The following is a 16,177-nucleotide window of genomic DNA, read 5'->3' on the forward strand; positions in this document are numbered from 1 at the left end:
AGCAGCGGAGGCAGTGCGCAAGCGCAGCAGAAAGCACAACAAAAGCAACCAATACCGATCCTTATCGTCAGCCAAAGGAGAATCAACTGTGACTCTGTTTTGTGTTTTTTGTTTATTATATTTTTATTTTGGTATTCTATTCGAACTCTTGTAATACCAGATTCATCATCTGTGTCAAATCGAATCAACATCTGTGAAAACTATTTCGATACTTTGGAACAATTAATTCATTTGTTTCCTTGAAAAAAAGTTGAAATGGAATAATACAAATGTTGGAATGACATGTTGAACTACTATATTGAAAAATGTTGAGAAGAAAAATTATCAAATTAAAAATATATATTGGATCTCATTTTGTTGGATTAATTCAAATAAATGCAGTGGTTCAAGCAGATTTCAAATTTGATGCATGATTTAAGAGGAAAGATCATTTGAAATTCAAATTCGTTTAGCATTCCATCCCTCGCCCTCCTGTAGTCCAGTCGGCAATAAATCTCATGCATCCAATTGGTTTGAAATCTCCAGAAAATAGATAGAATTTCTCGCACAAAAGCGCTGTGGCCGGCCTGCATCGCGGCGCTCTGCCTACTCTGCTGTCCACACCTCAACAGATGGGCTGGGCTAACAGCAAGGCCGTGATTTTACATGACGTCTCGGCCCATTTTCTTGTGTCACTCATTTTATGGGCTCAAGTCCAATGTCTCTCGTAGCTTAATCCTCCTGGGCCATGGCCTAGCGTTTGTACGTCAAGATGCAAGTCAAGCAAGGGCTCCTGATAAATAAAAGAAAAGTCTATTTTACAACCTTCAACTATTAAAGTCGTTCGCTTTTCAATCTTGATTTACAAAATCAGGAATCTTACAACCTCCAACTATCAAATCCGTTTGCATGTCGTCCTTCGCCGGTTTGCGGGGCTGTGTTCACCGATGTGGTGCCAAGTCACCCGCCCTCGTGGCTTGCTGATTGGGATCGCTCGCCGTGTTAAAAACTAGGGCGCTGACTGGGCAAGTAACCCTAGCTCGTCCTTGCGTCGGCGGCGGCACGGTCGCGCATCATGTCGAGGTCGCCGGCCACCACGAGGACCGGCCGGAGGTCCGCCGCAGCGAGGTCGGGGCTGCCCGGCCCGAACGGGTTCGCCGCCGGGTGGTCCCTGGTGGCGCCGGCCAGCAGCTACAGCCGCCAGAACCGGTCGAACAGGTCCAGGTTCAGGAGCACCTCCTCCGCGGGGCACTTGGCCTCCGACCGCGTCCGAAGGACGCCGCCGAAGACCGGCATTAGGAGGACGTAGCCCTGGACCGCAACCAGGTCGACGTCGTTGGGGCCGGGCTCGCCGCGCTTGGTGACTGCGGCGGCGGCCAAGCCGGCGCGCGCGGCGAGGTGGTGCGCTATGGTGCCGCCCACCGAGTCGCCGGTGACGAACACGAAGCCGAAGTCGGCGGCCTCGGCGAGCCAGGCGTCGGCGGTGGCGGGATTTGCGGACTGCTCGCGGAGCCATCGCAGGAAGCCGGCGCCGTCGTCGACCGCCGCGGGGAGGCGGTGCTTCGGGGTGAGGCGGTACCCGACGGAGAGCATGACGGCGCCGGCGTCCGCGGCGAGGCGGAGGCAGAGCGCGTGCACGTTGGCCCACGTGCACGACCCGAGGCATCGTCGCTGCCGGCTGCAGCGACCGGCTTGTACATGCGGACGCGGAGGCTCTTGGCCTTGTCCTACACGGCCTCCTTCCAGTGCACGCATGGCTGGCGGTCGAGGAAGGTGGTCGGGCAGAACGCCGGCTCCACCGCTGACCGGAGCAACTATCTTGTCGTGGAATTAGTCCCCAAATCAAACCACAGCTCCAAAATCCAATGACAAATGAGCAATTTTGACTCACCCTGTACGGTATCGGGGACTTCCTGCGCCACGCTCACCACCAAGAGGCTTGCGACGAGCTCGAGCTAAACGAACTCGCCATCAATGGCGACGGCGGCGCTTGAGGAGCTGCGAGCGGTGGAGGGGAAAAGCGGCGGCGCTTGGGGAGCCGCGAGCGGTGGAGGAAAAAAGCGGCGGCTCTTGGGGAGCTACGAGCGGTGGAGGAGAAAAGCAGCGGCGGGGGAGCAATGGCTGGTTACTTGCCTCGTCAGCGTCCTGGTTTTTAACAAGGCCAGCGATCCCGGTCGGCAAGCCACGAGGGCGGGCGTCTTGGCGCCACGTCGGCGAAAACAACACCGCAAACTAGCGAAGGACGACATACAAACGGTTTTGATATTTGGAGGTTGTAAGATTTCTGGTTTTGTAAATCGAGGTTGAAAAGCGGACGACCACAATAATTAAAGGTTGTAAAATGGCGGTGCTTCGGGGTGAGGCGGTACACATCGTCGACCACAATACAAGAACGTCAACATTTTACGAGCTGTACCGTGAAGGTCCAAAATCCAATCAAGTGCTCATCGGGAGCAACCGTCACGCAAAAGAGAAATGCTTTTTCGTGTTTAATTCTGCGGCGCAAAATTGGTTTCTGTGAGGATGCAGCTCGTCTCTACGTGTGCCAAGCAGTAGTGCTACCTAAATCGTGTGAGCAAAGCACAGGAGTAGGTCTGGGCCACAGCTATGTGTAGTAAAGGATAAGATTATACATGGGTGCAAATTGATGACCTTTAGATACACCTTCAACTTTTTTTAATTTAAAATTTTATACTAATTTTTTAAATAAGATCTGATTTTGAAGAAGTAGTACAAAATTTGGAACTAAAGAAGACTGGAGGTGCACCTAAAAATCACTAATTTACATCTCTAAGATTATACAAACCCAGGTACGAGTAGAGAATATCCGCAAATACTCTTCAGTGCATCAGGTGCTCATGTACACATCATCTGTGCATCCGATCATTTTACATTTTAAGTTTTTAACCCCTACGCTGTATCAAATCAACCAACGGTCCAAAATGGATGCACAATAGGTGCATCTCGTGCAAACCATGTAGCATCTAACGGCTGCAGTGCACGGGAGCACCTTATGCAGCCGGAGCACCTGAATCTTACTCTGCACGAGTATGCTTTTTCTTTGTGGATATTCGCATAGTTAGAGATCCAATCATTCATGCAATCCGCTAAAAAAATGCATTCACGTCTTGATGGGATAAGACCTCGCCGCCGGCCGCTCTCGCAACCTCCCACCCTTGAACGGCGTGGCTGCTTCCCCTGATATCGTAACACTAGTAGCCCACGCGGCGAGCGACTGCGGCGGCGGGGTGTAGGTAGGCTTTTGCATCGCACCTCGCGCGTGACTACTAACATTAGCGCCGCGAACATCCGTGTCAGCGCGGCCGCAGCCGGTGCCACGACGTCCTGCGGGAACGACGGCTCCCGCGTGGCTACGCCAACGAGCCGCTCGACTTCGAGGCCCACGCCGCCACCCGAGAGCGCCGGGTTGTCCGTGTCGTCTGCTGCGGCCCGCGCGGCGGGCATTGCACGGCACCGGAACGGCGCTCGCGAGCCAGGGCGTGGCGCGGCCGCGGATGGGGAACCAGGTCCGCTGCGTTCTGCGGAGGCTGCTGTCGCCGGCAATCACTCCGTTCGGCTCTACTATTCCCGGCTGCTCTACGCTGCGGCTCTTCCAGCCAAGCCAGCAGAGCAGCAGGGCTGCTGCTGATTGCAGCCGTGCTCCAGACAAGGCAGCAGTGCGAGGCGGACGCCCAACCGAACAGATGTGTAGGCCAGCCGAACAGCTTGAACTGCTCAGCCCAGGCAGAAGCAGCCCAACAGCCGAGAGCAGTTGAAAGTAGTACATCCGAACAGAGTGAATAGATGAGCCCACGTCGACGGCAACGGGAACAAGCGCCGGCTCCGTTCGCACGTACAGGTTCTCCGGGTCGTCCCGGCCTCTGCGCACGCCGGTCTCGGAGCCCATCGTGAGGTCACGGCTCTGGTAACAATCCCGATGACATGATTGTCGTTTCACCCATTCGGAATTCAAAGCTGCTGTTTAGTCCTCTTTTTGTTCCCGTTAGGTCATTGATGGATGATTAGGAGGATCTATAGGAAAATTTTCTTTGCAGTTATATGGACTTGTTGGACATTAGTTCATCTAAGAGCAATTCTAGTAGGGCTGCTAAATTTGGGTGAGCAAATATCCATTTAGAAGCTCACAAATATACATAAAGATCATATCGGCCGAACCTTAGATATACTCATACACCGATCCCTTTGCCACACGATACCAGTCAAACTCAAAGCGAGATGCGTGCCACCTTTGTGATAGTTCGACCATTCTCTCGATCTAATAGTGGATTCTATTCATAACTAACCTTTAGTCATCATGATTAACTCTTTAATCACTTTGGCATGGCCATGCACTTTCAAATCCAACTATCTCGAGGGACCCAGAGATATCTCTCTCGTTATCTAGGAGGGGCAAATTCCATCTTGATCCGCTCACATCCCATTCCATGTTTCATGACACACCTGTAAGCTACTTTTGTAACTACCCAGTCACGGAGTAGCGTTTAGTAGCCCCAAGATGCACCACTACATACAGTGAGAAACAATGGCGATCTCAGGTCTAAGGATCCAGTAGGTATAACACTCAAGAACAACTGATGTTACATACAAAATAACAATCCCAACATTGTCTTGGAGTGGGTCAATCCAACACCATGTTCAACAACATGTGTCCACATCATTAATCCGATATCTCCATATCCATGATCCGTGAAACATGATCATCAATTAATGCATGTGCTAGTCTCAACGTCGTTGTTGTCCCACACAACGACATAAACTAGGGATAATTTAGAATCATATCATTGTCAACAAAGAGTTTCACGAACAAGTCACATACTTGATAATCAATGTAAAAATAATCATCCATGGAACAAATAACAATTATTTATCATTACATAAACATACTCATGACACAAAATCTCCCACGCACACTAGAATCACTGATGTAAGTATCTAATACCCATAGATCTCATGTGCGTCTCATGCTTTGGTTGTGGGAGAGGCTTCGTCAACGGATCAGCAAAGTTTGAATCCGTGTGCACCTTGCAAACCTTCACATCACCTCTCTCAACAAAGTTACGGATGAGATGATACTTCCGCAGTATATGTCGGGACTTCTTAGTTGTTCTAGGCTCCTTTGCTAGTGTAACGGCACCACTATTATCACAATAGAGGTCCACTGGACTGGACGCACTAGGAACAACACCCAAGTCAGAAACAAACTTTCTGATCCAAACAGCTTTTTTTGCAGCTTCGGAAGCTGCAATATACTCGACCTCTGTCGTCGAATCAGCCACCGTATCTTGCTTGGAACTCTTCCAGCTCACTACCCCACCATTGAGGCAGAAAACAAAACCGGATTGCGATTTAGAGTCATCTTTGTCTGTTTGAAAACTAGCATCGGTGTAACCCTTTACAAGGAGCTCATCTTCGCCTCCAAATATTAGGAACATATCCTTAGTTCTTCTCAAGTACTTAAGGATACTCTTTACAATTGTCCAGTGAGCTTCACCGAAATCTGACTGATACCTGCTCGTAACACTTAGAGCAAAGGAAACATCTGGGCGCGTGCAAAGCATAGCATACATGATTGACCCTATGGCTGAAGCATAAGGAATCGTACTCATCCTCTTTTACTCATCAGGTGTCGTAGCACACTGACTCTTGCTTAGAGTAATGCCATGTGACATTGGCGAGAAACCTTTCTTGGAATCTTGCATATTGAACCGATTCAATATCTTGTCAATGTACGTGTCTTGGCTTAATCCAATTAGCCTTTTTGATCTATCTCTATAGATCCTAATACCCAGAATATAAGCCGCCTCTCCTAAATCCTTCATCGAAAAACTCTTTTTCAATGAGGTTTTAACGGCTTCAAGCATTGGAATATCATTTCCGATCAGTAATATGTCATCCACATATAGGACCAGAAACACAAATGCGCTCCCACTAGCCTTTTTGTAAACACAAGGCTCATCTTCATTCTTGATGAAGCCAAACCCTTTGACTACTTCATCAAAACGAATATTCCAACTCCGAGATGCTTGCTTCAATCCATATATGGACCTCTAAAGCTTACATATTTTTCCAGTATTTTTAGGATCGACAAAACCTTCAGGCTATGTCATATACACATACTCACTTAGATGTCCATTAAGGAAAGCGGTTTTGACATCCATTTGCCATATCTCATAGTCATAATATGCGGCAATTGCTAGGAGAATCCGAACAAACTTTAGCATTGCGACGGGCGAAAAGGTTTCCTCATAGTCAACACCTTGAATTTGTCGGAAACCTTTCACCACCAATCGTGCCTTATAGATGTGAACATTTCCATCCATGTCTAATTTTTTCTTAAAAATCCACTTACAGTTGACAGGTATCACACTGTCAATTTGATCGACCAAGTTCCAAACTTGATTATCATGCATGGATTTTAACTCGGATTCCATGGCTTCAAGCCATTTGTCGGAGTTGGGTCCCATCATTGCTTCTTTGTAGGTCAAGGGCTCATCATTTTCCATCAATAATATGTGGCGCTCCTCCGTAATAAGGAGGTTGAGCTTGTCAGTAGCGTGACGTACCCTTATAGACCTTCGTGGGGCTGGTGCCTCAACTACGGGTTGTGCAACATCTTGCACATCCCGTGGATGTTCAGTGGTTGCTGAAACAGTTTCGGGTGTTTCCTGAATTTCTTCAAATTGCACCTTACTCCCACTAAATCCTTATGAGAGAAACTCCTTTTCTAAGAAAACACCATTGCGAGCGACAAACACTTTGCCTTCCACCTTATTGTAAAAATAATATCCTTTGGTTTCCCTAGGATACTCCACAAAAAAGCATTTGTCTGACTTTGGAGTGAGCTTATCTGACATCAAACGTTTGACATAAGCCTCACATCCCCAAACTTTGAGAAAAGATAATCCGGGACGCTTCCCAGTCCATATCTCATATGGTGTCTTCTCAACAGACTTACTTGGAACCCTATTCAGTGTGAACGCAGCAGTTTCAAGAGCATAACCCCAAAATGACAATGGAAGATCAGCTTGGCTCATCATGGACCTAACCATGTCCAACAAGGTCCGGTTCCTCCGTTCGGATACCCCATTCCATTGAGGCGTTCCGGGCGGAGTTAGCTGCGGAATAATTCCACATTACTTCAAATGATCACCAAATTCAAGGCTCAAATATTCTCCTCCACGATCAGATCGCAGAAATTTAATTGTCTTGCCTAATTGATTTTGTACTTCATTCTGAAATTCTTTGAACTTTTCAAACGATTCAGACTTATGCCTCATTAAGTAGATATAGCCATATCTACTAAAGTCATCAGTGAAAGTAATAAAGTACTGAAAACCACCTCTGGCTATTGAGCTCATTGGTCCACATACATCGGTATGTACAAGTTCCAACAAGTCACTCGTCCTCTCACTCTGACCAGTGAAAGGCACTTTGTTCATCTTTCCAAGCAAACAAGACTCACATGTGTCAAATGATTCAAAATCAAATGAGCTTAACAATCCATCTTTATGGAGTTGTTCAATGCGCTTCTCATTTATATGACCTAAGCGACAATGCCAAATAAAAGTGGGATTCAAATCATTTGGTCTAAGCCTCTTAGTATTAATGTTACAGACAGATTTATCCTCAAGATCAAGAACATATAATCCATTCACCAATGGACAATGAGCATAAAAACTACCATTGCAAAAAATAGAACAACGTTTGTTCTCTATTACAATCTTAAAATCACCAACTTCTTCCAAACATGATGAAGAAATAATGTTCTTGCTCAAAGCAGGAATGCAATAACAATTATTTAATTCCAAAACTAATCCGGAGGGTAGAGCCAAGTGGTAGGTGTCCGACCGCCAACACCGCAACCTTTGCGCCATTGCCGACACGAACGTCCAACTCGCCTCTTGCAAATCTTCTAGTCTCACTTAGACCCTGCAACGATTTGCAAGTGTGAATCATCGATCCAGTATCAAATACCCATGATTCACTAGAAGATAATGCAATATTTATTTCTATAATATTTATACCTGAAGTGGAAGTCTCACTTCCCTTCTTCTTCTTCTTTTCTTCCAAGTACTTCTTGCAGTTTCTAGACCAATGTCCCTTTTCATGACAGTGGAAGCATTCATCCTCAGAAGTAGGGCCAGATTTGGCCTTAGGTGCTGGCTTTAGCTTAGAGCCCGAGGACTCACCACCGGAACTCTTTTCCTTGCCTTTACCTTTGGGATTAGGAGGCGTCCAACGCTTCCTCTTTTTGTTCCCCTTCTGAATCATCATCACATGATTGGGATTCTTCTTAATGCTCTCCTCTGCTGTCTTTAGCATCCCATGCAACTCACTCAATGTTTTATCCAAGCCATTCATCTGAAAGTTCATGATAAAAGGCTCATAGCTCGCCGGGAGCGACTGGAGAATAACATCAGTAGCCAAGTCTTGGTGAAGTTCAGAACCAAGTCTGTCCAAAGTCTCAATGTAACCAATCATTTTGATCACATGAGGACTGACCGGGCTACCTTCTGCCAGCTTGCACGCAAACAAGGACTTTGAGATATTGAACCTCTTAGTCCTGGCTTGGTTCTGAAACATCCCACGCAGCCCCTCGATCATGGTATGAGCATCCGCATGCTCATACTGCTTCTGCAGATCAGGGGACATGGTGGCGAGCATCAGACAGCTGATATCAAGTGAGTCATTGCAGTGCTTCTCATAATCTCTGCGATCAGCAGCAGTTGCATTGTCAGGGAGATAATTAGGATATGGCTGCTCAAGAACATACTCCTTTTTCTCTTGCCTGAGAACAATTCTCAGGTTGCGGTACCAATCAATAAAGTTTGTTCCATTCAACTTTTCTTTCTCAAGAACAGAACGCAAATTAAAAGCGGAATTGTTACTGGCAGACATGATCTACAACATTAAAGTAAAGCAAGATTTCAGCACTAAGTTTATGTAAAGACTTTCATTAACTGATTTAACAAAAGACAACCTACTATATCAAAGTCATCTTCCCTCTAATGACATATGGTGGTTCAAGATCCATAATCACTAAAATTCTAGTGAGCTTTAGCATCACGGCTAGAAAAGTAGTGATACAGGTAAGTAACAAATTACTAATCACATCTCTATGCGACTCTTGTTTGTTGGGTGGCATCCAATGCCCCGGCCCCAACCCTATGCCTTAAAGCCCAAAACTGTTTTGATAGCTTTGCTGAGTAAACCAATACTATGCTTGTGAATGTCCGACATCCACCATATACAAAAGTGATAGCTGAGGGTACTCTACTTTGGTAAACCTACCACACAACGATCAAAATTTATAGGTGCAGCTATTGGTAAAAGGCATAAAAAACTCAACCTTTTCTGAGGGAAGCTATTCTATCATGATTAAAGCATCCACCATATGTAAAAGCATGAAAGAATAGTATGACAGGAAAATAAACATCACAGGCATATAATCATATTATATTGTGAATATTATGGCCTCTTGCATCACAATGGGCTCCATCGCCATGGCTCCAAGGTGATCTCCATTGCCATCCGTCCTGTCTTGTGGTGATCATCATCGCCATCATGATTGAAGCCTCCATGAAAACATACTAAGCTACTACATCTAATAGCTAGTGAAATAATTACATGAGGATTCAAACATCACAAGTCGACACACAGGTCGTTATACAATAATGGTGCAACCTCAACCCGGTTGTGTTAACTTGCGACACGCAGGCCGTACAAATCATCACATACATCATCACATGACATTGAGGCCATACCATTCACATCACACCCTGCATAAACAAGTTAGGCGTACGACGTGTTCTACCAAAGTAGCGCTTGGGAAGCCGCTACAGCGAGAAAGCAACGGCGGTCCCCGCGGGTCTCAGGGTAGCGCCCTGAAAACCTCACGGAATTACACAGATCGCATCTATGGAATCCCTATGAAAATCTCATCAGAGTGATCGCATCACCTCAAATCCGAGCCATTCATAATGCCTCAATTTTCACTAGGTCAATCACATTGACCGTGCAAACTTTACACTTGAGAAGACTGCATCTACACATGACCTCGATCTGTTGGTTCAATCTGCTGACTATGCACACAGTTAGTCCCGATGGTGATTCCAGCCGGTAGGGACATGTCGTATGCATAACAGAGAAAGAACACAAACTAATCTTTTGTCACATGCCGCGCAATCAACTCGCTCCAGTTTTAACCCCTTATGACCAATTGATCTAATCAAACCGTGCAAAAGTAATAGATCCAATCTACTACAACAACATATCGCCTATATGCAAAAGATCCAGACCAAAAACTACGCAAGATGGCTCTGGTACCACTGTAGGTAAACGGGTAGGCTATGCTAGCACCACTACCGCATATACCCAAGACGCTTGCGAGTAGAAGATCATAGATCGTTACCACAAGACGCGCAGCGCAGCGGAAGAAGTCGCGCGTCGATGTAGAGGAAGTAGTCGATCACGTCCCACGAACCGAGCTCCTCGTACTTGATCCCAGCAGCCGATCAGCGCAGCAGTCGCAGCAGCGCCTCCACGGAGTCCACACGTACGGGGATGAAATGCCGGGCGTCGGTGTGCTAGCATCGCACGCACGGTAAGGGCGGCGGCCGAGAGAGAGAGGGAGGGACGGCGGCTAGGGAGGTGGCGCAGCTTAGGGTTTCGCCCCCTAGCCCCTCCCTCGTATATATAGGGCGTACTAATGGGCTTCTATCTCATAGGCCCATTAGTAACCCTAATCCCTCTTGGATCAATATCCTTTTGGGCTTTAAACCGTATTGTGATGATGGGCTCTTGGTCATTGCACGGCACCGGAACGGCGCTCACGAGCCAGGGCGTGGCGCGGCCGCGGATGGGGAACCAGGTCCGCTGCGTTCTGCGGAGGCTGCTGTCGCCGGCAATCACTCCGATCGGCTCTACTATTCCCGGCTGCTCTACGCTGCGGCTCTTCCAGCCAAGGCAGCAGAGCAGCAGGGCTGCTGCTGATTGCAGCCATGCTCCAGACAAGGTAGCAGTGCGAGGCGGACGCCCAACCGAACAGATGTGTAGGCCAGCCGAACAGCTTGAACTGCTCAGCCCAGGCAGAAGCAGCCCAACAGCCGAGAGCAGTTAAAAGTAGTACATCCGAACAGAGTGAATAGATGAGCCCACGTCGATGGCAACGGGAACAAGCGCCGGCTCCGTTCGCACGTACAGGTTCTCCGGGTCGTCCCGGCCTCTGCGCACGCCGGTCTCGGAGCCCATCGTGAGGTCACGGCTCTGGTAACAATCCCGATGACATGATTGTCGTTTCACCCATTCGGAATTCAAAGCTGCTGTTTAGTCCTCTTTTCGTTCCGTTAGGTCATTGATGGATGATTAGGAGGATCTATAGGAAAATTTTCTTTGCAGTTATATGGACTTGTTGGACATTAGTTCATCTAAGAGCAATTCTAGTAGGGCTGCTAAATTTGGGTGAGCAAATGTCCATTTAGAAGCCCACTTCTAAATTTTATTCACTCAAATATAGGGATGAAAATGGACGGGAACGGGCGGGTAAACTCCTCAACCATTTCCGTTTCCATTTTTTATTACGGAAAACGGGAGCGGAAGCGGAATAGCCGGGTACGGGAGCGGAAACGGGATAAAACGGTTACGGAAACGGGCGGGAACCGGAAAATCTACCTGAAAACATTATTGTTTAATCACCATTCACTTTGCATGAATATAACACTAAACACTCCTTTACACAAGCTATTTTTCAAAAATAAGATCAATGTTTCTTGTTTCCTATGAATAAATCGTGAAGTACATGTATTGATGTTGAGGAATATGAGAGGATATATGATGTGCTTATTATTTTTTTCTAGATTTTATAAATACAGGATTATTCCGGCTAAAAACGGAATCCCACAAATACGGGTGGGATACACCCCCTCCCGCTTCCCGTATCATTTCCGTATTTTCCCGTAAATACGGAAACGGGCCAAAATCAAGCCCACGGTTGAGCAGCTCTCGGCTGTACTATTCTCGGCTGCTCTCGTCGGCAATCACTCCGTTTGGCTATACTATTCTCGGCTGCTCTCGGCTGCTCTAGGCTGTGGCTCTTCCAGCCAAGGCAGCAGAGCAGCAGGGCTGCTGCTGATTGCAGCCGTGCTCTAGCCAAGGCAGCAGAGCGAGGTGAACGGCGACCGAGTCTGCTACTCTTGGGCAGTTGCCCAGCCGAACAGATGTGTAGGCCAGCCGAACGGTGTAACACCCAGGTGTTAATCACCACAATTAACACTAACCACGACCATTAGATTAAATTGACACGACTAAAACCTAGACCAAAAACTTTTGCTGTTGGATTGGGCTGGACCGGTCTGACCGGTCAGGGCAACCGGTCTGACCGGTCTAACCTGCGTTAGCTGTTTTGGGCCCCACATTATTTAAATCTCTCTCTCACTTTCACAACAGCACACACTCTCTCTCACGGTCAGCTCTCTCTCACTCTCTCCCGTACTCCCCCTCACCCCAAATCCTAGAACCCAAATCCCTCCATTCTCCATTGATCCAAGGCCAAGGATGATTTCCAACCGGTGGAAGGCCATCTCTTCTACTTGATTCTCCGGGGGTGCAGTGGTTCTTCGAGTTCTTCGCGGGAGGAGAAGCCATCTAAGGTAAACAAGCTTGTGAGGGCGATCTCTTGTTCTAGGTGGATTTAGGTGGTTCCCTTTGGTCATGAACATCCACTTGCATCCTAAGCTAGAGCCTAGATAGGTTTTGTGCTGTGGATTCAAATTCTTGTGGGGAAGAACTCATCCAAGGTGTTTTGGCTTGGATGGCTCGATCTCTCTTTTTAGGTAGTTTCAAGTGGTTTCCTTTGGTAGATTCCCTCCATAGGAGTCACTCAACTAGAGCCTAGAAGTATTTCAGTTCTGGTGGGTTAGAATCGTCGCAATAAGGATTCTAGTTCTGAGTCTGTATAGGACCGGTCTGACTGGTCGGATGGACCGGTCTGACCGGTAGTAGGGGTCCGAATTATCCGGCCTGTGGTGGATCATCCGACCTATGGCGAATCATCCGACTTCCAACGGATTTTTGTGAGTGGCATGTAGGATCGTTCTGACTGGTCAGGCAAACCGGTCTGACCGGTGCGGCTGAGGCTGAGAAGGGTTCAGTCTGGGATAGTTAGTGTGAATAGTAGAAATTATTTTTGGGTATTGGTTAATTGTTAATTTATAAATCATACATGTATTTCTCATGTCATAAGCATATGCACCCGTGTAGCAGCCGTGATAGAGGAGGTGGTGTACGAGGTGGTTGCGGAGCCACAGGAGCCGCTGGAGCAGGCCCAGCAGGAGGAGAGGCGTGAGGCCCCGGGCCAAGGCCCATTTCACCTTAGTACCGGGCAGCAACCCGAAGGCAAGCGCCGGTGCTTAACCCAGTATTTTAATTTTCATAACATATAAATATATATTTACTATTATGCATTACGTTTCAGGAATTATTTGAAACCGTAGTTGCATAATTCCTAGGTTCCCAGAGTCTTACACTAGAATGTATAGGTCGATAGCTTTGCCATGCTAATAGGACTCGATAGAAGTCGAGTAATTTCCTGTTACTCGCGAGATATAGGAATTATTTATATTCCGGCACATGAGTATTTGAGGTTGAATTGGAAGAAAGGGGATGGGAGACCGGACGGGGAATGTGTATATCCGTCTGTGTCAATTAAGGACCGTTCCGTTGTCGGCTGTGTTGATCGGGGATTGAATTGTACTAACCGCATGCCGGGAGTAGGAGGTAGTCGAAACCGGTAAGCCTAGTACTGCCACGCTTCGAAAGTACAGAACTTCATGATCACCCCTTAGGGTAGTCGAGTGGCCGCGGAGAATTGGTATGCATGTATTTACTTTTGGCGGTCTCTCATAGGGCTCGGCTGACTATATGTAGGTGGGGCGGTTCTGTAGTTCGAGGTGGGGAGGGGAATGATTGTTGCGTGTGGTCCGACGGGGCTTATGCGTGCCGTGTTGGTTAGGTCCACCTTGCAAGGTTAAATCGGATCGATTCGCCGTGTCTCGCGGTCATGAGAGCCTTGATCTCTTGGTCACATCGTAGCAAGGAAATGAAATAAATGAGATGAGATGTGGGCTGATATTATCTAATTATTGATTTCTTCACCATGACTGCTATAGATTTGCAAATCATAGAGGATTAGTGAATCAATTAGTTTATAATGAAGCTAAAACTTGAAAAATAAGGACTCACTTGTAGTTGCTTCTTTTCCGCAAAACCAACCAGTAGCCAAAAAGCTTTGTATGTCTAGATACGTGGGCTAAATATATACCCAATAGTCGGGTAAGTCTTGCTGAGTATTAGTTGCTCAGGGTTTGTTGCCACCAAATATTTCAGGCCATCCGGACGTTGAATTCTGCCCCTGCTGTATCAAGTTCATCCGCCGGGATGCTGAGGGGTGGGATGTGTTGGAGCGAGACCCTTAGGTTAGGATGTCGGTGGATTGCACACTTAAGGGCTGAGTGTGCATCTCCTCCGTTTTTGCTTCGACCGGTCTGACCGGTCAGTGGACCGGTCTGACCGGTAGTCAGGGTTTAGGCCAGGCTGGACCGGTCTGACCGGTTGGAGGAACCGGTCCGACCGGTCATGAAAAATCAGGACTTTTGCAGTCTAGTGAAGTTATAGGATCTATTCTATTCGAACTTCAGTACATCTGTTGTAAAGTTTGTAAATTGTGCAACTCATGTAAATTATATGTATATTTGAACTCGGGTTGTAAAATTTAATGTTCTGTAATCGTATTGTGTATGTATTTTTAAGTATTGTGCTGTGCTTGTACCATCTGCGCCCACCTTCACGTGGGACTACCGGTGATGTTTCGATCGGGCCGTGGGTTGAGAGAGGATCGCCAAATTAAGCCATTAAGCTAATGCGCCTGATGTGTTCAAATGACGGTCATTATGCTTAATTTAGAGATTTAATTTGGCAGTTCTGTCACAAACGGCTACTTTGGACCAGCCGAACAGCGTGAGCTGCTCAGCCCAGGCAGAAGCAGCCCAACAGCCGAGAGCAGCTAAAGGTAGTACAGCCGAATAGAGTGAATAGATGAGCCCACGTCGATGGCAACGGGAACAAGCGTCGGCTCCATTTGCACGTACAGGTTCTCTGGGTTGTCCCGGCCTCTGCGCACGCCGGTCTCGAAGCCCATCGTGTGTTCGCGGCTTTGGTAACAATCCCGATGACATGATCGTCGTTTCACCCATTCGGAATTCAAAGCTGCCGATTAGTCCTCTTTTCGTTCCCGTTAGGTCAATGATGGATGATTAGGAGGATCTATAGGAAAATTTTCTTTGCAGTTATATGGACTTGTTGGACATTAGTTCATCTAAGAGCAACTCCAGTAGGGCTGCTAAATTTGGATGAGCAAATGCCCATTTTAAAGCTCACTTCTAAATTTTTCTTACTCAAATATAGTGTTGAAAATGGACGGGAACGGGCAGGAAAACTCCTCAACCATTTCCGTTTCCATTTTTTGTTACGGAAAACGGGAGCGGAAGCGGAATAGCCGGGTACGGGAGCGGAAACGGGATATAACAGTTACGGAAACTGGCGGGAACCGGAAAATTTACCGGAAAGCATTATTGTTTAATCACCATTCACTTTGCATGAATATAACACTAAACACTCCTTTACACAAGCTATTTTTCAAAAATATGATCAATGTTTCTTGTTTCCTATGAATAAATCATGAAGTTGTTGTCGGTCAAAACCCACCGGCGAGTAGCGACAGGCAACACGAAGAGCCGGGAGGTCGCAGAAGCGCTGGCTGGCACTGCTCCCTCATCAACGGCCCGCAATCCTGACATACGCCGCGGCTTTCCAAGACGCAGGACGTGCCACCTGACCTATTCCTGATCAGGAAGGTGCAAACGTGCTTGCAACGATTAGTCTGCATAAACAAACACGTGTAAACATTAGTCTGAGCCATGGTCGGCTCCATGCATCGGCTTTAAAGAGCCGATCGAGTCTCGGTGTCAGATTGGATCTGCATATCCAGATGATAATGGATAAAGCAAATAACTGTAAAGCTGCTTCAATTGAATCTAGCTAATCTAATCCACGACGGTAAAAGTTTCACTGTTAGATCGGAACATCCTACACGTACGTAGTTAGGCCTAGCGAGCGTAATAAA

General features: G+C 47.2%; 1 pseudogene; it reads right to left on the minus strand.

The window, feature by feature from the left end:
* Positions 1-758: 758 nt before the first annotated feature.
* On the minus strand, positions 759-3,444 carry LOC120689152 (annotated as a pseudogene).
* Between the last annotated feature and the right edge of the window lie 12,733 nt (positions 3,445-16,177).

This window comes from Panicum virgatum, chromosome 9N (genome assembly GCF_016808335.1).
Source record: "Panicum virgatum strain AP13 chromosome 9N, P.virgatum_v5, whole genome shotgun sequence".
NCBI classification, from domain to species: domain Eukaryota; kingdom Viridiplantae; phylum Streptophyta; class Magnoliopsida; order Poales; family Poaceae; genus Panicum; species Panicum virgatum.